Genomic DNA, 25,505 nt, shown 5'->3' on the forward strand with positions numbered 1-25,505 from the left:
GATGTCAGTAAATTCATAGATTTAAGAATATTTTCCCCATGACGTTTGATTCTTGTCATTTGGGTAAAATATATACGAAACATGCATGAGGTAAAATCAGATGCTTTCGTTTTACAAACTGCATATTTAATCCTTGTTATTGTATTTAATATTACCAAATAGTATGAATTAGCCTAATATAAATAAAAAGTGAAAATCGAACACGTGGATTTGACGACTTAATAAGATAAGACTAATCTAAAATCGTAGCCTATTTGAAAACAAAAGGTTGGTGAAGATGCACCCAGATTCCTAAATTTATACAACAAAAACGATATCAATAATTTCTAAGAATAAAATCCTCAAGCTTGATTCAGCCATGAGGAAGGCGTGCCGTGCGGGTGACGTCATCAGACATTTATCGATTCGTGCCACATTCCCCAAACGGCGCGAGTGCAAAACCGTTCTCGGTTTATTTTCTCTACAGTTCTCTTCTGTTGTATTGGACCCCACAGCTGCGTTTGTTTCTAAGCTTCCTCCAGTCGTCGGCAGAAAGTTTGTTACCGTGAGTTTATCCTTTCTCCTTTTTCTAAACTTTTCTTCAAGTTTGCCGATGTTTGTCGTCATTTCTTTGAGCTCTGTGTTTTTGTTGTTCAACTCATCACTCTGTTCGACGCCTATCATAAACAACATAAAAGCAGGTCAAGACGCTGACTAACAACAAACAGAGTTTCCTGTCATTAATAACCGATAACGTCGTGCGTATTTTTAACACAATTCGTGCGCTGATACAACGTGTGCTTTTAGCCAGTTAGCTTGATAGTAGGAAGCCAGCCTCCTCAAAACTAATTTTGTTTTTGATTAAGGTTCCTTGACACTAAACAAAAGGGGGAGACTCGTTACTCTGAGTTCTTCCAGCTCGTGACAAAATATTTTGACTGGCTTCTGAAGAAAATTTTGTCGTAATGCATTACCGTTAGACATTAACATTAAACAGATGATCCCCCAGTGTTTTGATGACGCATGTTATCTTTACAGTTCACGAACTCTGGTGTTTCCTCATTTCAATATGCTTGTTGTAGATGTTGAAACGTCATGAGTGAAGGTTCTCATGATTGTATGTTGGATTTCTTTATCACTGAGGACTTCCAGATCTCAAGTGGATGGCTGTACACTGCCATCCTTCAGAACGTGAGAGGATTGACATTAGAGTCAGTGTTTTTGTCTTGGTGTGATATTGCCAAGGAGGCTGACTAAAGCAGTTTTTGATTGTGAAAATCCTATCTATATAACCATTTCAGTCGTAACGGACTCTTGGTGACTCTATGGCCAGCAGAGAGACTGTCCATTAATTTTCTTCGCAATGATTTTTTTTCTGGTAGGTTGCCAGTTCTTCCCACAAACCTCCCCATTACAATTCACCTGTACTACATGTTTTTCGATAGTGGTGGAAACCCATGCAGACACAGGGAGAACATGCAAACTCCACACAGAAAGCCCTTCTGGGTCAGCAGGGACTCGAACTGGGCACCCCAGAGTTGGACAAAGTACACAACTTCCTTGAATGAAAGTACAGATAGTACTGGTCAAATATTACTTCGTTACAAGTAGAAGTTGTAAAGACCGATTTTTACTTAAGAAAAAGCACAGAAGTACTTGGTTTTAAAAGCATGAAGTACTTGGTTTTAAAAGCACAGAAGTACTTGGTTTTAAAAGCACAGAAGTACTGAGTTTTAAGAGTTCAAGTATCAAAAGTAAAAAATAAATGTCAATGCATTGTTTACTGTATTCATAAGCTAGTGTGCTCCAAAACATTGACAAAATTTGCGTTTAGAAGTGCGAACCCAATGTTGAACATGAAAATCAGGTGGGTTCTGACGTCAACTCAACTTTCATTTCCAACATCTTTCCAATACGATATTTCGTCTTTCAAATGTAGTGAAGTTGAAGTAAAAAATTTACAAAAATAATAATACTCCAGTAAAGTACAGACACTCAAAGTGTAGGCCTACTTAAATGGTTAGTTCACCAAAAAATGTAAATTGTCATTAATGACATGTTCTTCCAAGCCCGTAAGACCTCCGTTCATCTTTGGAACACAGTTTATTTTAGATTGTCCGAGATCTTATTTCCCTCCATTGAAAATGTATGTACGGTATACTGTCCTTGTCCAGAAAGGAAATAAAAACATCATCAAAGTAGTCCATGTGACATCAATGGGTAAGTTAGAATGTTTTCAAGCATTAAAAATACATTTTTGTCCAAAAATAACAAAAACTACGACTTTATTCAGCATTGTATTCTCTTCCGCTTCTGTTGTCATTCCGCGTTCACGAGCCCGCAGTGAAGTGATGTTGATGATGTAAGATGCTGCTGACAGATATCTGGTGTGTCCATGTATTCAGGTTCAAATAAATATGGCTTGGCAAAAAAAAAAAAATGCGCGTCTTCCTCTGTGTTGAAATCCTTATACATGTTTGCAAAGATTGTTTTGTTTTCAGTGTGCGTCTCAGCAGCGTCTTACGTCACCGCATCACTGAACACGGCTTGACATCAGAACCGGAAGAGAATACAATGCTGAATAAAGTCTTAGTTTTTGTTATTTTTTTGCACCAAAATGTATTTCCGATGTGTCTAACCCACTGATGTCACATGGACAACTTTGATGATGTCTTTATTTGCATTCTGGACAAGGACAGTATACCGTACATTTTCAATGGAGGGAAATGAGATCTCGGACAATCGAAAAATATCTTAAACTGTGTTCCAAAGATGAACGGAGATCTTACGGGCTTGGATCGACATGAGGGTGAGTCATTAATGACATAATTTTCATTTTTGGGTGAACTAACCCTTTAACCCTTATGCTGCATTAGGGACAATTTTGGTCTTTTGCAGTTTAATTTCTTTGACCATTTTGGCTGTTTTAATGCAAATGGTATGAAATTTGGCAAAATTGTGACTTTTTGGATACATGTAAAAAATGTGATCCCATTTTGCAAAATATGTATAACACACACTGTGTAGATCAAATAGTAACACTCAGCACCATAAAGACCAAAAATGGCCCATTGAAACCCATTAAAACGTTGTTTAAATCTGAGGCTGTCAGTAATACATGAAACATGATTTTTGCACAAACATCCTTTCATTTTGAAGCAAAAGCATTATATTTGCATTATATAGTGTATTCCACCAGATGACGTCACTAAATATTTATTCCCTATGGGTGGAAATGCACCTTATTTTAGGCAATAGGCAATGTTTAATAGGTGGCCATTTTTGGTCTCTAACGCGCTAAGTGGGATTTTTTGCAAAGTGGGACTGTGATAATCCAAATCTAAAGTTTTCTCTTTGCATTTAGTTTATTGAAAATAATTGAATTTTTGTGTTTTTTCCTCTAATACAAATCGATGGTTTCGCAAACAAAACTGGTAATTAAAGGGTTAAAATCCTGAAATTGAATAAATTTTTGGTAGTTATGATGAGGACTGATGCTGGTTAAAAGATTTAACTTGGTAAAAGTGGAAAATAATAATAATATATTATATTTTAGGCAATGTTTAATATGTGGCCATTTTTGGTCCTTAATGCACTCAACGGTGTTAAAAATCTAATGCTGCACAAGGGTTAAATACAGTACTCAAGTAAATGTACTTTGTTACTGTCCACCACTACGTGATCATATTTAATGTGAAAGATTTGTCAGATTAATTGTGATACTGAAGAAATCCTCTTGAAATAGCTATATATCTTGTTTTGGAATGGCTGCTTGTATTTGAACATCTTTACCAGCCATGTTTGAAGAGTCTATCCATCCATGCCCATTACTTTTCCCAAAAATGAAGTCTTTTGGTCTGTGTACTTTCATGACTGCGGTTGAGGAGCCCAGATCTGCCTCCTCCCTCATTCTCCCACTAATGCAGACCAGATGGAAATTAGAGCCACTGATGCTAGCCAAGTGATAACACTCACAACCGTGTGTTCCCATGCCAAATCCAACCCCCCCCCCCCCAAACAAGCACACGCACGTCTGTGCTATCTGTTGGCCAATTTCTCTTAAGCATATAATTTACTGTCATGGAGGGAGTTGGCATACAGCGGCCACAGGCGGCTGATCATTCTGCTGTCGCTTTGCATGAAGAAGAGGCACTTAGAACATGCATAACATGTTGTGGAGATGTGAACCTCGCAGGCATGCAACCCAGTAGCACTATGGGTAGCCACCTGACACAAGCAGGTTGGCATGCGTGACAGTGCTGATTGTGGTCAAGGACATGTAAATATGTGGTCTCATAAATTGACAGGGCTTAATGCTTAGTTGTTTTTTTTACCTAGGTGATCATGATCTCCTAAGTTTAGTTTTCGGAGAGCATGAAAATTCTTTATAGTGGGAGCCAAAATGACTTCCACTGTAATCCCGCCCTGCAGCTAATTTCATTTGGTTAAGTTTGAAATGATGTGTAGGTTTAGGGATCAGTTGCGATACTGTGATTGACATGACCAATAACAACTTAAAGGGGGGGTTGACTGCTTTTTTTTCTTTGCATGATTGTGTTTATGGGGTGGAATATAACATGTATTCGTGGTTTTTCTTTTTTAAAAAGTCTTATTTTTTATAAACTTCACCTTTATTGTCAGCTGCGCTCTCCTCTGTCCTCGAACGAGCGGTTGACTTCCTGATTCTATGAAAACACTCCCTCAGAAACACGTAGTGGGCTCAGATTGGTTAGTTTGGCCCGGTGTGTTGTGATTGGCTAAACTGTCGCTCACGTTGTCCGGAAGGTTAACGCCCATTACCTTTACGGGCGAAAAGTGCATGTCATGAGCTCCAGTCCATATGTAAATAAGGTAATGAATAGTGTCGAACTGCAGTATCAGTTTGAGGCAGAATCAGATCGAGAAAACCTGCGATGAAGAGAGTTAAGCAGAAACTCACCACACATGGCTCTTACTAAACCTTTCTGAATGATAATTTGCCACTTTTTTAACTTTATACACGTTTGTTTTACACAATAGCATCTGACTGGCAACAACAGCAACTGACTGGCTACTAAACAGCGTTGGCATTAGTTTACGTTCTTGATCAAATCGAAAATAACGTCATAAAGCATATTTACAACATTAGTACTTATACAAAATTCAGGTCCATAATGTTTGTACGCGTATGTCGTAGACGTAGACACAAAATAGCATAACTAGTAGCCTAGTGGCTATAAAGCCAGCGCTGGCATTTGAAAAAAATAAAACACAAGGCTACGTCTGGAATTATACATGCAAATACATTTAAAAAGATTTAGTCTTAGCCTACTTACAGGTTGTGGCCCAACAACTGCTGCCTCTGGTTTTAAAGTTGGAACTACTTAAAGTTGAATCCTGCATTGAACTCGTATCGAACTTGTGAACTGAAATTGTATTCATTGTTGTCGAAGTACAGCATCTGTGGGAAGCTCGAACACAGAAGACCTGACAGCTGGATGAACACAACACTCGATGAGCCGCAAAAATATGGTCATGCCCTTTTCTACATATTCTGGAGGGAGGGTCGATGCAAATGTGTGGGTTAGTGACATCTAAAACCCAGCTGTAGTCCCAATCGAGTCGTTTTTGTAGGCAATTATACTTCCTGATTTTTAAAAGACGATATCTCTGCTTACACTAAACTTTCAGCGCTGCAACTTTGCAGATACTGTTCATGCACCAACAGCAACATTACTAAAATCGCAATCTGAAAACTGGCAAAGTAGCTGCCAAACAGCAACTTTTTTTTGTATGTTCGGCAGACAGGGTGACCACCATCCTCGGTTTTTGGCCCCGAAGTTTCCCTCAGGACTTTTGTAAAAACCAAAACATGACCACTCCTCAGATTTGATCCTCTTAAAAGGCTGTAAAATCTCCCGATCACGGTCACTGCCTTGTGCCTTCCGCCATTCCTTCTCGGAAAAAAAATAAATAAAAATACGCTGAGCACCTGCGTCAGACTGTGTACATGATTTATAGTGAGTTATTAAAATTGCTATAATCAAACACGGTTTTAATGATAATTGAATTTTAAAAGATAATACTAACCGTCAGTACATTTTATTGTGGTTTATAGTGAAACTGGTAATCGTCCCCAGACTGATCTCATGAAGTAGCGTGTGTATGACACGCCAATTCGTATTTCCATTTTTGGCGTGCTATCAAGACGCATAATCGCCTTTCAGCGTGTTTATGAACGCCGTTGACTTAACGTTATATAAATATATGACTTACCTCAACCCCGTCCCTAAACCTAACCGTCATTGGGGTTAATGGCATTTATGACTGTTCCCTTACCATCCTAGGTAAAAAAAAAGATATGACTTACCTTAACCCCATCCCTAAACTTAACCGTCACTGGGGTTAATGGCATTTATGACTGGAGATTTGACTGCGTGTACAGACACGCGGAATGACGCGGACGTTAATGGCGTAGACATATACGCATACTACACGCGGATAGCTCAAAATGCGTGGAGATAACACGCCACCTGACTCGAAAGTGGCGTATATGTTTACGCAAAAGTCATGATGTCATGTTGTCGTCCCATCCCTAATTGTGCGGGATTAAATTCTCAGAGTTTTTGGAGGTGCGGGCGGGAGTGGACATACATATTGTGGGAGCGGGCGGAGGTGTAACACATACGTTGCGGGAGCGGGTGGTAATGGTCAGAAATTCGGCGGGTGCGGGCGGGAGCGGGATGAAGAAAACAGTCCCGTTTTGGGCTCTAAGCTGAGGTGACGTGACGGCTAACAGACAACAGACAAACGGCTAGCAGTGACAGCGGCACTAATCCACCTGTCACTCAAATGGCCAGACCCTTAATTATGCAGAACTTGAAGGCTTAATAATATACATTTTGTGTCAATATTGCTCACCCTTAATGTGTAGTTTTCATTTTTGTTTCTTCAGGTCTTATATTTGAAAAGCCTTAAATTTTACTTTAAAAAGTGTGCAGCAACACTGTAAGACTTTAGGCTGCACAATTCCTGGTTTTCCATTCCCAAATTTAAATCATCATAAAATGAAAATTAAGATGCGTTTTAAAACATTTAACTTTAAGACCTTAAATTTTGTAATTTTTTTAAGGGCCTCTGGGGACTTTTGCACATATGCTACTAAACACATTTTACAATTCACTGACATGTATTTTAGTCTCAAATTCGAGTGAAGCGTTTGCACTGTCGAGCGCTGCCTATTTTAATATCAAATCAGCCCTATTATATTGTATTTCATAGCTTGTGTGTTTGACGTGTGTATTTAACCAGGTTCAGTAAACATCAAAGGGCTGATGAAGAATTGATAGCAGATGTACAGTCAAAGCACTAGGTTCTGTTGTTTTATATATATTTTTATGTAGCTGTTGAACAACATTAGAACAATGAGGGGATGAGTCGAGGTTTCTGTTGCTTAGAAACAAGAGCACCCACCCAGAAGACAATAACCTCTTTTTTTTTATCAGCATCAACCCATTCTTCCAATAAATAGTGTTTTTGCCCTCATTTCTGCAATTCAACCCCTGACTGAGATCTCTTGTTTAATACAAATGACTTCTCTAATGGGAATTTTTCTTTTGTCTTTCAGTTGAAGAGTTCCCTGGTCGGCAGCTGAAGAAAGCAGCCTGGTCAGTTGGTCAAGCCTGTGGATTTCTTCTCGCACTTGGTGAGGATCTGTGTTTCTTTAAGAATAACGTTCACCGTTAATCTATCTGTAAATTTGTTACAGAACATTTGGTGGGTTTTGTTTTAACCAGAAATGGAAGGAAGTGACCTTGAGGTTCATGTTGTTGAATTACTTAATCGGTTGCATTTGTTTTTAGGTAGTAATGACTAATGGCGCTTTCAAGAACGTAACTTAGAACTTTCTTTGAGCTGCTGTTGCCTAGTTACAGAACGGAAATAAAAGCCCACCTGTGTCACTCAAATCAGTACATTTCTAGCATGGTGACTGTCTATTGAGAGCACTGAAATGACTGTTTTACGTCATGATGTGTAGCAGTATTCATGTAATATGAGTTTTTCTTGTCAACACCAAGAACTGCATCCAAACAAATTTAGGCTGACAGACATTTGTTGCCATGGTGAGGGGATATAACTGACCATTCCCGACTGAGTCCTATTGCGTGTTCTCAAAACTGGTGAAGATCAGCTGACTTTCACAGGAATTTTCTTCTGAAAACCACTGTAGTCTCGCTGCCCAAATCATGGTGCAATGCCTGAATGATTACGCCTACTGGCTCTCATATCCGTGATCATGAATTGCCTGCAGAGTTTGAAGTCTCACGCCTGCTCTGTTCTCACTGGCTGTATTCTTCTTTTTCTCAAAACCCTGCATTAAAGTCTCAGACCTTTTCTATACTATTAACATAAAAGCCATCCTGTTGGTTAAAGGGGTCATATAATGGTACATGCACTTTTACAAGTTGATTGTACTGCAATGTGTGTTGTCAGTGCCTGTACACATTACACAACCATCATTTAATGATAAAAATCCATCCAGTGGTTTTGTTTTAATCTTCTTAAATGTTTTCCCCTGTCTCAAATCAAGCCGTTCGACGCCCCTCCCGCGGTTGTTGATTGACAGCAGTGTTTCAACACAGACCCGCCCTGAGCGAGCTGTCATCATAGACTATAATCCGTCATTGTTGTTACACTGGAGCAGAATGGCGTTTAAGCGGTTGTGTTGTTCTGTTCTGTTCTGTTCTTGGGTGTAATAACAAACACAGAAATCATTCTGATGTTCCTAAATTTGAACAGCTGAAGACTTTCAGCTGAATTCTTTTGTTTGAGAATTTTGGCTGAGTTTTGTTTACGATGAGAATATTCCACACGATCAACGTCAATACTTTCTTGTTTGCGCGAATCATTTCTCACCAGACTGCTTTATAAACAAGGATCAGTTTTAAGCTGGTTTTGCTAAGAAGCTGCTCCTGAAAAAATAATCTGTACCAACTATTTATGATCCCTCTGCACTTTAAGTTTTATTAATCTTTATATTAATCTTTGCAAATCACGGGAAAAAAGTTTTTCAATCTGTCAATGAACTGTATACATCAGTAAACACAGCGTTCGCATCTCACTACTCTACTCTGCCAGTGCATACAAAGATAGAACAAAAGCCCTATTCGCACGGGATTAGTATTATCTGATGACCTGTAGTAATTTGTAATAATTGCGGAGTTTGTCTGAGATCTTAATCCCGTGCGAATCGGCCATGTCTGTAATTAGTAAAGTAAAAATTCCCCCCCCCCCCCAAATTACCTACTATATTTCGCCGAACAGCGAGGTTCTGTGATAATATTAGTCCCGTGCGAATCGACATCTCTGTGATTTGGCCGGATCGTATATCATTTTTTCAAGGTTTTTGTTTCATCTGCGCCTTTTTATCCATCTTTCGCGAAGAATAGAGGCTGAGTTGGAGTGGAGTGTTTTGATAGTATTTTGGGTGCGGGGTAAATACCCGCTCACGAGCGCTCACTCTTAACAGACACACTGGCCCCGGCACTGCTCATGCGTCACAGAATGTTCATAAAGCGCTCCCCGTTCACACAGTAACCGGGTTGTCTCATTCAAAACAGCCAGTTGTTGCTGTCAGAGAGCCGCCGCACATTGAATACTCGTATGAGTCAGGGTGCTAATGTAAGTTACGTGCCCGCCCCAGTGCGCTCACGCTTACTAAATAAACGCCTCACCTCCGGCGCCACGCACTCGCTACATTCCCTTTAGCCTTTAGCACATCTAGTGGATGGATAACGCAAACCCAGTCAAACGTTTGACTGCAGTATCTTATGCGCTTTATAATCCGATGCGGCCTATATATGAAAAATGTTCTATAGGTCAATTTGCAGAAAGAGACAGCTGAAAACCATCAGAAGAGCAAAAACAAAAAGAACGATTAGATGGAGATGAATGACATGTTTAGCAGCATATGGTAAGGACAATTCTTCTGTTTATTAGGCTATATACAGCTATAATAACGACAAGACATTTCAAAGCTATAGCCTAATGACATCATATCCGCAAGATAAGTCAGTAAAATCACAGGCTTCGTTTATCCCGTGCGAATGCGCCACATGAAATTCAAATTCACACGTGGTCCCCAGGTAATACTAATCCTGTGCGAATTGGACTAAAATAACATTACGTTAACCAACCGTTCAGAAACGTCCTCAAGCCTTGATTGTCAAACTTCTTTGCAGTGCGCCTCCGGTTCAAACTGATACGGTTGCACAGATGTGTTCTCAGAGACTCCCGCTCCCATTCTCTCTTCAAAACCTTCAACTGTTGTCAAGGCAACACTTCACGTGCGTTCACGCCCGAAGAACAGAGAGGCGGGGTTTAATATTTAAAGACATATGCACTGAAACGGATTGCTGAAAACAAGAGCTGATTTTGACCAGGTAAATGGTGTTTTCTTAAAATACTAATGAGAATTTTTAATAAAAGTATATTACAAAGTTTTCATTTAGACCCTAAACATTCATATTAACTTGTACAAAAATGGCATTATATGACCCCTTTAAAGCTACATGATTATGGATTAATTGACCCTTTCGCAAAGAGTTTGATTGACAGGTGATCTGACCAATCATAATCCGCTGAATCCGTCATTTTTGTCTGACAAAGCAGTCACAAGAGTTTATAGATTAACGTTGGGGGGTTTGAACTTGAAAACGGAGTATACTGACGTCTTTCTGCGGTTAAAACAACATTCTTTCCTATGTTCATTCGTGTTTATTTGATGCTATAAATTAACTGGAAGAAATGATCGGTTCATGAGCAGCTTTAACTGAGGCTCTACAGCGATCAGTCAGACACATTAAAGAGCCACAAAACGGTATTTATTGTCAAAATTTCTTTTCAATAATGACCAAATTTGAAAGTTGAGACTTTGGTTATGTTTACATGGAAATTATTCTGAAGAGAAAACGCAAAAGTGGCGTTGCCTTATCACTTTTTATTCTTCGTTTAGACTAACGTTTTGGGTAGCAAATCCGCGTGCACATGGTGATGCAAAAGTGTGTGAAATTCAATGTAGTATGCACTCCAGGTGCCTAGGTGGCAATGTGGAGCACTGGAACACAACACCACCAAGTCCGTGCGCCTGCGTTCAACCTTCACTGTCTAGCAGACTTCTGCGTTTTTACCGTTTACACGGAACGCGGCAGTGGAGTGTTTTTTAAGATTTCCACTCTGGAGGGTGGTTTCACTTTTTTGCATTTTAAGCCCCAAAAACGCCGTCGCTGTGTAAACTAAAGGCACATCTGTTAAAATATTTTTACGTTTTCACCCGCGACCGTTCTTCTGTAAACAAGGCCTATGTTTCATATCATAAGCAACCTGGTCTGTCCTTTCTGTCAGCATGTTGTCAGTGTCCTCTCTGCTCCGCAATGTATTTTTGACTGTGTGAGAACATGGTGGGGCGCGAGAGCGGCGATGCTTGTCGGACATAGCAACAGTAACTAAAGGGGGCGGGTCTTTGCGAACGGTCAATTGAGAATAACATTTTCTTTTATTTTTTTTGCAAATGGAGATCACAATTCTCCCAGAAGCAGACAACTAAATAAAATAATGCAATTTACTTTTATATTAATATTTTGTCAATTAATATTTTGTCAGAGGTTCTGACAAAATATTAATTGCTGCAGTTTATTTAAAAAGGTTTGAATGAATGTTTATTTGACTCACTCATAAAGACTTCACGTGTTTCATTACTTTATGAATAACCAATTTTTGAATGAACCTCTTGAATGAATGATTTAATGACAAATAGGCTATTATTTTTTTAACAGTCGCTTGTTGCCACCTACTGGTGTAACAATGTATGCAATACAATCATTGCTTGAAGCGCCAAGTTGCTTTATATTTTAATCGCTACCATAGACATCAGTGTTTATCCGAGCTATAAACTGTTATCCCAGCACTTCTGTGAGAACTTGAATTCTTGTAAGACAGAAATAACAAGTGTGTTTGAAAACACTGTTTGTGAAGCTGTTTAATACCTATACACATAGCTGGTGGGTGAACCAACTCCAGGGTAAAATGCAGGAGATACATTTCCTCTTTAAAAACGCATTTAAATAGAAAGTCATGAAATCGTTTCAAGTTAAATGTCGCCTAGCTAGCAACCACCTACACGTCCCCGGATCAATGCTCCCAATTCATGATTTGTTAATGATGCAGCTATGTTCACAAACCACTATAATTTAAACAGAAAAGCAAGCATATTATATGCGTGATTTGGTAGGGCAGCCAATTTGAATAATAAATAACCATTGCCTTAACTAATGCAACAAAGCATGTTTTATGCAAACTCTGAACTCTGGATTATATATCGCCTAGAAAGCCTGCAAAGAGCGCTCTATATAAAATAATATACTTAACAAGCTGTCACTCATCTCAGTTCATCCTGATCTCACAAAGTCCGCTATGATCAATACAGCTCAATGAGTCTCTTGTATGGGCTATATGCACGCATAAGTTCCGCATTTGACGTAAGGATGCTCGACTATTTCCGGTTGTGTAGATTAAAGCGGAGGAAAACCGGAGAAAACGGGATTATGGCAGAGTCTTCAATATTTACTGTCCTCCCGTCTTTGAAACGAAACGTACATACGTTTAGATGTAATTTTATATATAGTTATGTTTATTTAATATAATTTTAAAAAGAAGCATAAACACAACGAGGGGTGTCTGTTTTATCTGTTTTTGTGACTAACGTTTCATTAGTATAACCATGGAGTATAAAATTCAATATAAATTCTCGGTATTGCATTGGACTCTATGATCGGCGGAAGTTATCGAGCATCCTTAATCCTTCACCGGAAATAACGCCGTGCATAGAGCCCATAGCCTATTGGTAAAATTATTAACTGTCTTCTTTTCCCTAAAAGTGTAAATGTAAATAGGCTCTCAAAAACAGTTTGGCAGGGTAATAAGATGTAAATAGCATAATGTCAAGTTTAAAATTATACCAGGTTTAACCATATCTGTGAAACCAGAACTTAACATTATAATATAGATTTTTGACTCTTAATTTGACTACTATGTTCAATCAGTTATCTTTGAAAAAATAAAGCTACTACTGTGTATTCAAGTAACTTCATGAGTAAATTCATTCTCAAATCAAAGTAGATGTTATGGAAATGTATGCTACATTGGAGAAACATGATAGAAGGCAAATAGAGTCTGAAAATCCAAACAAAACCATGTGTTTATAACTCCCATCATTATAACATTTACGTTTTATGTATGTTTTTGCAATGTTGAATATCATGATCCACAAATGCAGTTCAAAATAATATAGGCCTATCTCCACAAAATAGGCCACTGTTTCGAGGGGGTTTTCGCACCAAAGTCAGAACCCAAGTTTGCGTTTTGATACATAGTAGGGAATCGGGATGTCAATTTTCACAAATTCCCATGATCGATCGTCATTCAAATTAACGATCAATTAATCGATTAATCGTTAGCCTTAATACTGCAATATGCGTTGCTGCAGTGTCATATGGCCAACAACAGAACAGGGTCTCTAAATGCTGCTCTAAACGCTATGTTCCTCACCAAATTAATGAGAATGTTTTTTTAATCTAAATAAAGGGCTAGTGGGTTTGTAAAATGTTTCGATGTGATTGATAATTAAGTTTATTATTTAATAATCAAATAAAACGACAATATAACGTGTCACCAACCGCCTCAGATGTGCTTGTCAGAATGTGTGACTGTTGTGGACGTGCTCTTCCTGGAACAACGCACTGAAAACGGCAACTAAACCCAATGATTTTACAACGAATTAATAAAATAATGTTCTCATGTTAGGGAATGTGACAGTTCCAAATTAATCATCGTTATTATTAGTCGTGCATTCTGCTTGAGCGGCGCGCGCTGTATGCATAACCATTGAGCACTTAGCGCGTTATTTAACTCAAACAAACGCATACTAAATGAGATTAATCAGATATATACATAATATTACAGTTTATATCTGCACAAAATGAGGTGAATGCACAAGTGAACTTGAACTAATTATGTGCCATTCAGAATGACTCTTCCTGGAACAACGCGACACGGCAACTCAACTCAAATAATTCACAATGTTTTATTACAATATTGTTTTCTTTATAATTTTATGTAATATGACAGTCCCAATAGTCATTATTAGTTGTGCATCGCCGTTTGAGCAGCGCGCGCTAAAGATCATCATGCTTTATTAGCGTCAATTCTTAACCAAATACATCCAAATATGAGATGATAAAGCAGATATAGATAGGCGTACACAAAATAAACAACTTACATTTGCACAAAACAAGAGGCTGCGAATGCACACGTAACTTATTGTCATGATGAAGGTGTAAAATAGTCCCAAACAACTCCGGCGCACTCGCTTACAAGTTTCGTGGTGGAGCAGCACGCGCATGAACACGCACGCTTAATCGATGATCGATAAGTTTTATCGATTAAATGTATTGTCGACAATTAATCGATCATCGATTAATCGTTGACATCCCTAATACATAGTATACTTTTTGAAAGTTTTGGTTTGGTTTACTGCAATTATGCGAGCGCACTAAAGAACTTTTCGTGACACTTCTTGCTGTCGTCATCATCTATGTTGGTTGCGTCTTGACATTAGTCTTGTTTGAGATGAGCAAAATCTGCGCAAAATTGATCACCGGTGATCAGCGCAAGATGCATGCCAGTTAGAAATGTGTCAAGGTGAGGTCCGCCTTGCTCTGATGTCATGCCGACGTATGTCAAAAAACTCTCGCGAGCGCGAGGCGCACCTGTCGGATTCTGCAGTCGCGCGCAGTTGCTCTCCACCGACTGCGCTGATCAAAAGCACGGTGGGAAACGACTTGCTAACGACACTGCTTAATCCTCATTGGTTTAAACAACCGTGATGTATTGTTCTCTTTTAAAATGTTTGATTTTAAAAGTGCTATCATGTTTTATGTGTTTACATGGGTGAATAAACTCTCTGACAGTGCCATATGAGTTATGTGATGTCATTTTTATTAAAACAATATATAAAAACACGTCTGTATTAAAGAAAAAAATATTGATAAACACATATTTGCAATGTAATTAAATAACAAGTACTTTAGGTGTCTTGTTCATTATATTTATTTTCATATAAAAGCAAGAGCACATATCCTGCACACGAGAGAGGAGGAGAGAAGAGAGTTGGCAAATGTCAGTTCAGTCGTAAGTTAATTCTTTATGTGTGTAGGGGTGTGGGACGTGTATTGTCTATTATGATAATCTAATTGTTTTAACGATGTACGAGGCACTGTGAGCTGACATCACATTTGCCTCGTGCTTTCACTGCGTGATGTGTGCAGTTATAGGCATAGACATGCATTTTTTTATGTCTATGGTTATTATTATAGCTATGTCCCCAGATTAGTTTTGGCCTTATATTTATATCATATTATGTTCTTATATTAGAATATCACATCAGTAAGAGTGCCTTTTTCCCGTGCACAAGTGTGATATTTATGTTATACAATAGTTAAATTAAAAATAAAATGACATTGTGAGTTAGTTTTTAGCGTTATCAATATTGTTTGTTTTACTTTTATTTCGCCAACTAGAATTTCAAAATGAAACTGTAGCAGAGTCTCAATGCAAAAGACAGCGATGATTTCTTGAATGAAATCCGCGTTTTGAACAAACAATTTTAACGATTCAATGAACAATCACTTGCTTCTTTTCTGAATGAACCAGCCGTTTGAACAAATCGGTTGAATGAATGACTCCCTCAACTCGCTTATGAAGACAGTGACTTGCCTACTGGCGGTTTTAGTTTCATATTAAAAGTAAAACGTTAAAATTAGAAATCATTTCATATTTAAATATTGAATATTGATTTTAAAATCAATAATATAAATTTTTATTTATGCAATTGTAAATGTAGTGTATATATTAATGGCACTTCTGATGCTCCTTCTGTGTCACCTCTGCACTGCAAAGATGGATTTTTGATTGAATGAGTTAATTTGACTGCTAACAGTACTGTATAATTATTGTGTAATTAAGTATTATTGTATAAATAAGTATAATTACTTTATAATTTAATTTGAACGTTAGTATTTGACAAAAAAAAAAGTGATGCATAACTCTAAATAAGTTTAGAAAAAAAATCTCCATAAATAGGTGAAAATGCCCCTGGAAGCCAATTTAAGGTGGCTAATATTGCACATTTATTAATCATTTCTGTCACTGCTGTGAACTGACCACTGCATATAATATGAAAAATATGAATATCTCTGCAAGTCTGCTGTCAACAACAGGCCAAAACCAGCCATGGCACCAGCACAAAAACACAATCATTAAAATATAATCTAATTATTATCAACAAAACATTGAAAATATAGAGATATATTTTTGTCAATATTGCACACCCCTAATGTATGGTATTAATTTTGATTTCTTCAGGTCTTAAAAAGGTCTTAAAAAGCCTTAAACTTTTTTAAAAAGTGTGCAGGAACGCTGGGATAAACTTTGTACTCTTAAGTGTATTCTTTGCGCTTTTAAGTGCCTTATCATATTTATTGTGTTGCCGGCAGCAATTGTCTTGTCAAATATTTCATCACGTGCTTCTGGCATCAAGTGTGGTTCGTAGGTAGGTACACTTTTGATCTTTTCCACACATTTTCTATCTATCTGGGTTGAGACGTTCACACACGCACTACAGCCTCACATGCGACGAGCCGCATCTCTGGGCAACCGCGTAAACTAACATTAGGCAAGGCAAGTTTATTTATATAGCACATTTCATACACAGTGGCAATTCAAAGTGCTTTACATGGAAGAAATTAAAGTCAGAATAATTAAAACAGTTTAGAATAAAAAAATCATAATAATAAAAATAAAATGCAGTGTCAAATAAAATGTACAGTACAGTAACACTCGGACAAACAGTGGCACAGTGCTCATTCAGTAAATGTAATCAATATAAATAAAAACAGTTAACAGTAAAAATAAAATAAAGTAATACCCCTATCTGAGATGGAAGAGATTGAGCTGGTTTACGGTGCTACTGGGCCTCCAGCCCAGGGACTTCTTATATTCTCAGCACTAACTTACTTCATTCACTCGTCTCATCGGAGTGAAGACTCTCCCGCTCTCCATCAAAATCTCTTCCAGTATACCCCTATCTGAGGTGGAAGAGATTGAGTTGGTTTACGGTGCAACTGGACCTCCAGCCCAGGGACGTAGAGCGTCGTACGTACTCTGTTTGGGTGGTGCTACACCAGTAATGCCCAGCGGGGCCCCCACAGAGCACTTTTCTCCTCTTAACGACGCTCTCAGCGACTTCTTATACTCTCAGCAGTATAAGTAACTTACTTCTTCACTCGCCTCATCGGAGTGAAGACTCTCCCGCTCTCCATCAAAATCTCTTCCAGTATACCCCTATCTGAGATGGAAGAGATTGAGCTGGTTTACGGTGCAACTGGACCTCCAGCCCAGGGACGTACTCTGCTGGGGTGGTGCTACACCAGTAATGCCCAGCGGGGCCCCCACAGAGCACGTTTCTGCTGCCATTACCCTTAATGACGCTCTCAGCGACTTCTTATACTCTCAGCAGTATAAGTAATTTACTTCTTCACTCGCCTCATCGGAGTGAAGACTCTCCCGCTCTCCATCAAAATCTCTTCCAGTCAGAGCAGTATTAAATCAGTATTAAAGCAGTTAAAGCAGTACAGTAAAAACAGTCAGACGTACAGTGGCACAGTGCTCATTCAGTAAATGCACAGCTAAACACATGTGTTTTGAGTCTGGATTTGAATGTGACTACTGTAGGAGCACACCTGATCTCTTCTGGAAGCTGGTTCCAGCTGCGGCTGGCATAATGGCTAAAAGCAGACTCTTCATGCTTAAGGCCAATTTATACTTATGCGTCGAGGGTACGCCGTAGTGTACGGCGTTGGCTTCGCACGTAGGCGACGCCGTCGTGAGCATTTATACTTCTGCGTTCAGGTATTGGTTGCTCTGCAGTACTGCTCCGAAACACTAGTTGGCGGCGGAGGGTTTTAATGTTCCACTGTGTTTAGATTCCTCGCGGCTAGGTTACTACAAGCAATAGCGACTGAAAGAGAGCTGATCATGTTGGAGTTGGAGCTGTTTGGGGTGGAAAAAGAGTTCATTTTAGTGAAATTACTAAAACTGAAAGGCAGAAATGAGAGAAGACGTCGGAGGAGATGATACGTGTGGAAATGCGTGAGAAGGTACGTGCGGAAATGCGTAGGAGGAAATGCGATGCTACCAAGCCGACCAATCACCGATCTTGCGGTCCGCGTCGTCGCGACGTGTAGTTACATTTTTGAAGAGGTCCGCGTCAGGCAACGCGGAAGGGTACGCGGTATGGGACGCGTCTGTGCGTATGCTACGCCGTACCTACTGCGCGCACCCTACGCAGAAGTATAAATTGGCCTTTAGAGTGAACCCTCTGTATTTCTAGCTGATGTGATCCTAGTGATCTGAGCGATCTGTTGTTTATATTCAGTGAGCATATCTGCAATATATTGAGGTCCTAACCCATTGAATGATTTATATACCAGTAATAATACTTTAAAATCAATCCTAAATTTAACTGGGAGCCAGTGTAAAGACCTGAGGACTGGTGTGTTATGTTCATATTTTCTGGTCCTGCTCAGAATCCTGGCAGCAGCGTTCTGTATGAGCTGCAACTGTCTTATGGTCTTTTTGGACATTAGTGTTTTTCCGCCACAGCAAATCATGCTGCATGCTTATCGTTTCACTGCAATGACTAGATTAGCCCCTTTGGTATTGAAATTTGATAGCAAAAAACAAGACATGTTTCGATGTTCTGTAGTATCGAGGCAATTCGTTCGGTACCTAAAGAGTAACAAACTCGATACCCAGCCCTACACCTGTAATTTTGATTCGGACCAAACTAGGGGTGCACGATATTGACAAAAATGTGATATTGCGATATCGATAATGAATATTGCGATATCGATATTAATTTCGATATTTTTAAACGGATGAAAAAATACAAAAGTTATTGGAAAACGCATCAAAAAGATTAATAAATAAAACAAGTTTTCTTACAACATAAGATTTATTTCAACTGACAGTAATAGTGGACTGGTACAGCATTAATAAATAGGCCTAAATAATATGTCAACAGAACAGGACATGTTAGTTGTGTACACTACAGTGTAAAAGATAATAAATAAATAGCAAGTCTACAGAACACACTATGCAACATAAACGCCACTATATGTGTTTTCTTTGACCGGATAGCTATGACCGTGAAAAGACCAGATGTAAATGCCCCGTGAAACGCATTCGTGACGTATTTGAATCTAATCGCTCAAACCACTTCAGGAGGTGGTCTGGGCCGCATTTCAGTTGAAACTGGACAAATGTAAACGCATCTCGTTATTGAATAAACCACATATGTAAAATGTACTCCTTCCAAAAACGCTAAAAAATGAGAACGTTACAGGCTCGTCATGTTATGGCTAGATATGACGACGCGCGCGACTGCAACACGCATCACCGCAGATGAGCAGCTGCTGTGAAAATTTACTATCAAAGTGAAAGTAAGTCGCAGACGTTTTTCACAGTTATCTTCATTAAAAGTAAATAAACGAAATGATCTTATTTTACCTGATGATCATAAAACGCAGCTCATAACTGTTGTTTTCGGTGACGTGCACTCCATTAAATCTGCATATAGCACGGGAATTGAAGATCGTATTTTGATAAATCAGATAGCTATCCGATCAGTGAAAACGCATGAAGTTGCCAGGTGGACCGTGGCCTGATGTTTATACTTGTGCGCTGGTGCCGCCGTCGAGCCGCCGGCAAGTGTGTGTGTGTGTGTGTGTGTGGGACTGTGTGGTTGGAGAGCAAGGGAGAAGTGAGAGAGTGACGGCGGTTAGCTTTGGAGCGAGTAGCGACTTTATATTGAGAAAAACAAAGTGTCTCCCCCGTTCTTTCTGACCACTGTGGGAAGTCTGTAGCATGAAAAGTTAAACCTCTCTTGATTTAATATTGTTTATGGAGAAGGAGAATCAGGAAATGAGTCGGGGGGAAATGCAACGGTGCATGTCGGACCAGACGCATCATAAACAAAATATTGCGTAAATATCGCGACACTTTCGATATGGATATCGAGCAACGTGATATCGCGATAACGATATTAATTCGATATATCGTGCACCCCTAGACCAAACTGAAAATTCCGAAGGTCCGGACCAAACAAGGTAGGCGTGAAAGGGCCCTAAGATGAGAAATAGCTTGCAGCGTTCTATAAATAATCTTAAACCTGATCTTTTTTTCATCTTATCTCAGAGCAGAAGCGTTCAAAACCTGGCTTAACTCCATAGCTGATCTCATTTAACCCAGTGGTCGTGTTATCGCATTGCTGATTTTGGTTCAAAAGGTGGTTTCAATGAGGCAGTGAAACATTGTTTTTCTGTCCATGTTTAAAAGACTTGGCTCAGTCGAAAAGCCTTGGGTTATTTCAAACTGAAAAAGCAACACCTTTTATTGCTGCGGGTACTTTATTGTCATGGGTTCTTCATTGTCTGCTGTTGGCTGAATCCCAGAAATGCACTGATGACTAGTGCTAGATGTACTCTCTTTGCTTTATATGGTTGGAATAACTTGTTAGTACTCCATAATTAATATTTATGTAATAAATACATTTTTAGTTAACATTTAATATGGCATTCAAAAATACTTGTCTTGAACACTTGTTTTAATAGTTATTGTAAGTCATGACATTAGCATTACAAAAATTAGCATTAATATTGAGACTTTTTTATAAATATAGGCTAAATGCAACCATGCAAAGTACTATCATGAATCAAACCGAAATAAAGAGTCTATTTTTGTTCACCTCAAATTTGTAGAAACATTGTCGAACACCTGTTCTTTTGTATGTGGGTCAGGTTTAATAGGCATGACAATAACCTGTGGTAACTTGATGTTTTGTTTGTGGAAAAATTTGCAGATACATTTTTGCATGTTGTTTTACTTCGTCAATGTCTGTGACCAGAAATATTTACTGGGCTTAAATGAGACTCTGGATTGATGATGTGTCATGAACCTTCATTTGTGTGACTGATTCTTACTCGATGTTGAGCTGTCAAACCAAAAGTTGTCATTTAATACCTGCTGACTTAAAATCCTCATAATACTTCTAAATCATTGGTGGCTACTAGAAAGAGTGTGTGACCAGAATGGTGAAGTCAGGAAAAATGTGTGCTTTACAGCTGCAGTGTATTTTAAGTGTGAGAAAACTGTTCCTGTTTAGCTATGGTTTGCATCTTGGTTCATTTTCAATTTTTTTTTTTTTTTTTTTTTGGTGGACAGAAATATTACTAGTCACTGGAATCTGGCTGTGTCGTGCCTGGTTAGGATATGGTTATTAGTCCTTGATAGGCACACAGTTTCCATTGGCCCAGTCATCTCCGTTATTACATAATAATCAGGGTATTTGTATGAGAAAATCTGTGGTATTCGATTGAGACGTTCTGTCTTGACAGAAGGATGTTGACGTGAATTAAGCTCGCAGCCACATCCCCATTCTCGCATTCAAATGTCATCTTGAACCAACTGTGTGGAATCAATGAAAACTTAAATGCAACGTGACAACAAGGTGTTATTGGTGATAGAAAAAATGAATTGCCATTCTGTGAGGATTTAAGGGTAGAAGAGGTCTTTCTTAATGTTCTGATTCACTATAAGAAAGCACTCTTCTGCTCATCTAGAACAGAAAACAATGAATCAATGAATCAAGAGTGCAACTGCAGAATAGCTCTGTGGGAAGCATACAGACAGCCATACGTCGATAATGTTTTACCAAAGGCTGAGCTGATGCCGTCATTGCTTGAATAATTATGTCTGTAAATGTCATTATTCTCCAGGTGGTCTGCTGAAAGGAAGTCAATAACAGATCATTCAGCCTAAGCACAAACTGTCAGCAGACACATGCCACCAGAGTGCTGCCTACTGAACCCACATCACTGCAGCACATTGGGGCTGGGAGAAAAAATCGATTCACCTAACTATCGCGTTTTTATTTAGTTATTTATTTATTTAATTTTTAAAAAATCTATTTTTTTTTTTATTCCAGAATCGATATTAATTCAGACTGAATTGCTTTATTTTTGTCCTTGCTTGTAGATGAGGTTGACAGAAGTTAACCACTTTCGTTCAACAGAGGATGAAATGTGTCGTTATCTATGAGTGGTGAGTGAAGAGACGTGAGACTGAAAGCACTCGAAAGGCCTCGTGCTACTCGTATGCTGAGAGAGAGATAAGACTAAGAGTTGCACGATTCATCTTTAAAAGACTGATCTCGATTCAAACACCCACGTGATCTTTCAATTCGTCTGTCTATTAAATTTTGACAATCATATCGCAACAGTCAAAGCTGTGTTGACACTGCCGCTGACCCAGAGAACGCGTGAAACGGTTTCACAAACAGTCTTTTCAATGGCTAGTACCAGTATTTCTGTGATGTAATGGTTGTCATAGAAGTTCAAATATGAACACGGATGTCTACATTAGAGGGTATGCACGTGACGTCACCGTCGGCCGGAGTGCCTGCAGCTACTCGCAGTGAGTGGCAAAAAGACTGAGCGGCTGTATTTGTTTTCAGCGTGAATGCAGCGAAAAACAAACACAACACATATAAAGTGGGAAAGAGCTTTGCGATTGACTGTACAACTAGATTTGACGAAAAATCTGAGGTATATTTTTACAGACTGCTATAGAAAGAGGAGCAAATGGATCGCTGAAATTCACAGAAACAACTGGACTCCAGCCACCGAAAGGTGGACCAGACCAAACCAGTCACATTTCTAAAAAAAAAGTGCAGCAGCGTGGATGGCGTAGGACCATAAAATGTTTGTTCAAAAAATGAAGCGATACCATGTTATCCCTCTCAGTCAACGGGTTTTTGCATAGCAATTAGAGGCCAACCGATAAAGGATTTTGAAGGCCGATACCGATACAAATATTTGTTGGTTTTAAAATCCGATATTCCGATATATTGGCCGATATTATTAATTATTTATTTATTTATTTATTTTTTTTCAGAAACGTGCAACAAAATATTAACCAATTTCCCTAACATTAGTTATTTGTAGTTATTTATTAATTTATTGATTAATTTTTTAGTTTTAACTAAAATAATATAATAATGCATTTTAAAAAGAAACTTGTTCCTATTGTCACAATAGAACAGAGGAACATGAAAATATATTAAAGTTCTGATAAAATAATAATTAGTCCCTACATTGCCTTATAAGCTACCTTATAATTACAACGTCAGCTTGCTTATCCATTTACCTGCACTTTTTAAATTCTTTCCATCAAGCTACATCAAACCATTTTTTTCTATCATCAATCATAGAGAAAAAGTAGCCTGTTCACATGCACATTGTACTGTACATCAGCGTGTTTCACATTTGCTGTGCAGACAGAGCGATGGCAGGCTGACAACCTAACTTTCCTTCTGAACCGACAAGTGGCAAGGATCTCCATTTCAGGTTTGACAGTACAGGTCTATGTACTGCTGACTTTGCCAAATGCAGATAAGTCAGGAAGATTCGACTGTTTTGCCACTTGGAGGGGAGGATATGTACATTTTTTTTTGCATTGAGTTGTAAAGTTGTTTATAAGTCATTTTATGGTTTGGTTGTTACTATATCTCTACCCCACCCCATGGATTCATTTTATTTGTGCAGGACTTAAGGGGTTAATTCTCCCTAAAATGAAAATTCTGTCATTTACTCGGCCTTGTGTCATTCCAAACCCGTAAGATTGTTGTTCATCTTTGGAACACAATCATTAATGTAATCCAGTGGTTTGACACCAATTTCTAAAACAGTGCAAGTGCTTGCTTTGCGCAAAAAAACACCCACATAATTTACCACTTTATTTACAAAATATGAATCGCATGTTCGCATGTACATCACTGGAAAGGGGATCTATTATGAGGAATCATTTGAGATAAGAGCTTATTGTACCACCATAAAGACGTGCTGCTTTTCTTCCGTACCAGTAGACACACAGGATAATGCTTCTTTGTGATTGTCATGTATTGTTCCTTCCACCTCAAACAGAAGTGAAACATGCATCTGCAAAACAGACTTAAAGTTTAAACTTCTCCTATTAGTATTGGTTGTTATTGAATGGCTTATGGACTAATTTAAATGGTTAGTTCACCTAAAAATAAAAAAAAATCTGTAATTGAATTACTAACCCGACCCTAACCGATCCAAATCAATGTGATATTCATTCACCTTCAAAACACAAATATAGAAATAAAGATCATTCAGATAAAAATGTTTTTAACATTCTTTCACAATTTTTGCCCATCCATTGAAAAAATATTAGTGCGAGTAAATGACAATTTAAATTTCTGGGTAAATTAACCCTTTTGAATCACTTCCGATCGACCAATGATGGATTGGAAGTAAATGTATAGTGCCAGTTAGTGTATTAAAATGTGAGGACCCTATTGGAATTAATACATTTTACAAAATGGTTAGTTCGTCCGTGGTCAAGAGCTGTGCTTTATTCACGATAAAACACGGCTATGACCGCTTCACCCAACGGTTCTATTGATCGCTGCGCAATACTGCAGTTCATGTTGCTGTTATTTGAGCTTTCATTCATTTTACACATTGGAACGTTGTTGCTGTTCACGCTCATGGACTTTTTTCTAGCGGAAGGAAGGCTTTTAGTGATTTTACTTCAAGAAATTTGCTCTAAAACATTGTTTTTTTTAACTTTAATATTGTGTTTAATATTGTTTTGCACTCGAGGCAAGTGTTGTATCGTGAATATGTAACGGCTGAAGGGGTTGCAGGTACAGCACAGCCTCTCGTACCTTATTGCTTGCTTATTTTCAAGCAAGTGTGCTGCACGCATCCTGAAAAGTGAAACACATTTCGATCACCCCCTGTTGTCTGGCTGCAGTATAAGTCAGTTTTACAGTCTGTGTTCAAGTAGTTTTTGCATTAATTACAACAGCATAATTGGGATTTGATGGTGCAGTCCTAGTAAAGACTTCGTCTGATGGACAAACAATAGAGTTGTGACATGGTACTTTGCGTTAGAACACTATGCAGTTTCATTATTATTTTCATTATGCAGCATTTACTTGTGTCATGTGAGTTGGTTTGTGAGACTGGGCTGTTTTTAAGTCTGTGGTAAGGAATGTTAATAGCTTTGGCAACTTTCCCTGGAAATGTTTTAAATTTTTTGGACTGCTTTAACAGGAAAAGTTTTGAGTTACCTAATATGTTCATGAAAAGTTTAAGAGTGTAATATCAAATTTATTTCAGCTTTGTTTAAAGTCGGCCTTTTCACTGTTACTCTGGGATGGGTGAAACCCAGCAGTGTGGTGACCGCTTGCGAGAAACACTGTTGAGAGGGCTAACTAAGGGATGCTGACAGCCCTGACTTCACACACCACATAGACAGATTCTGGCCTTACCCTCCTAAACTGG

General features: G+C 38.6%; 1 protein-coding gene across 1 annotated transcript in view; it reads left to right on the forward strand.

Annotated features, from left to right (window-relative positions):
• The first annotated feature begins 387 nt into the window (after nt 1–387).
• Nucleotides 388–25,505, forward strand: part of ncalda (neurocalcin delta a) — a 73,305-nt gene continuing 48,187 nt past the window's right edge. The window contains exons 1-2 of the mRNA XM_089117528.1: nt 388–544; nt 7,586–7,663. The gene's annotated coding sequence lies outside the window, so the exon portion shown is untranslated. The remainder of the gene's footprint in view (nt 545–7,585; nt 7,664–25,505) is intronic.

This window comes from Pimephales promelas, chromosome 12 (genome assembly GCF_988280905.1).
Source record: "Pimephales promelas chromosome 12, fPimPro1.hap1.1, whole genome shotgun sequence".
NCBI lineage: Eukaryota > Metazoa > Chordata > Actinopteri > Cypriniformes > Leuciscidae > Pimephales > Pimephales promelas.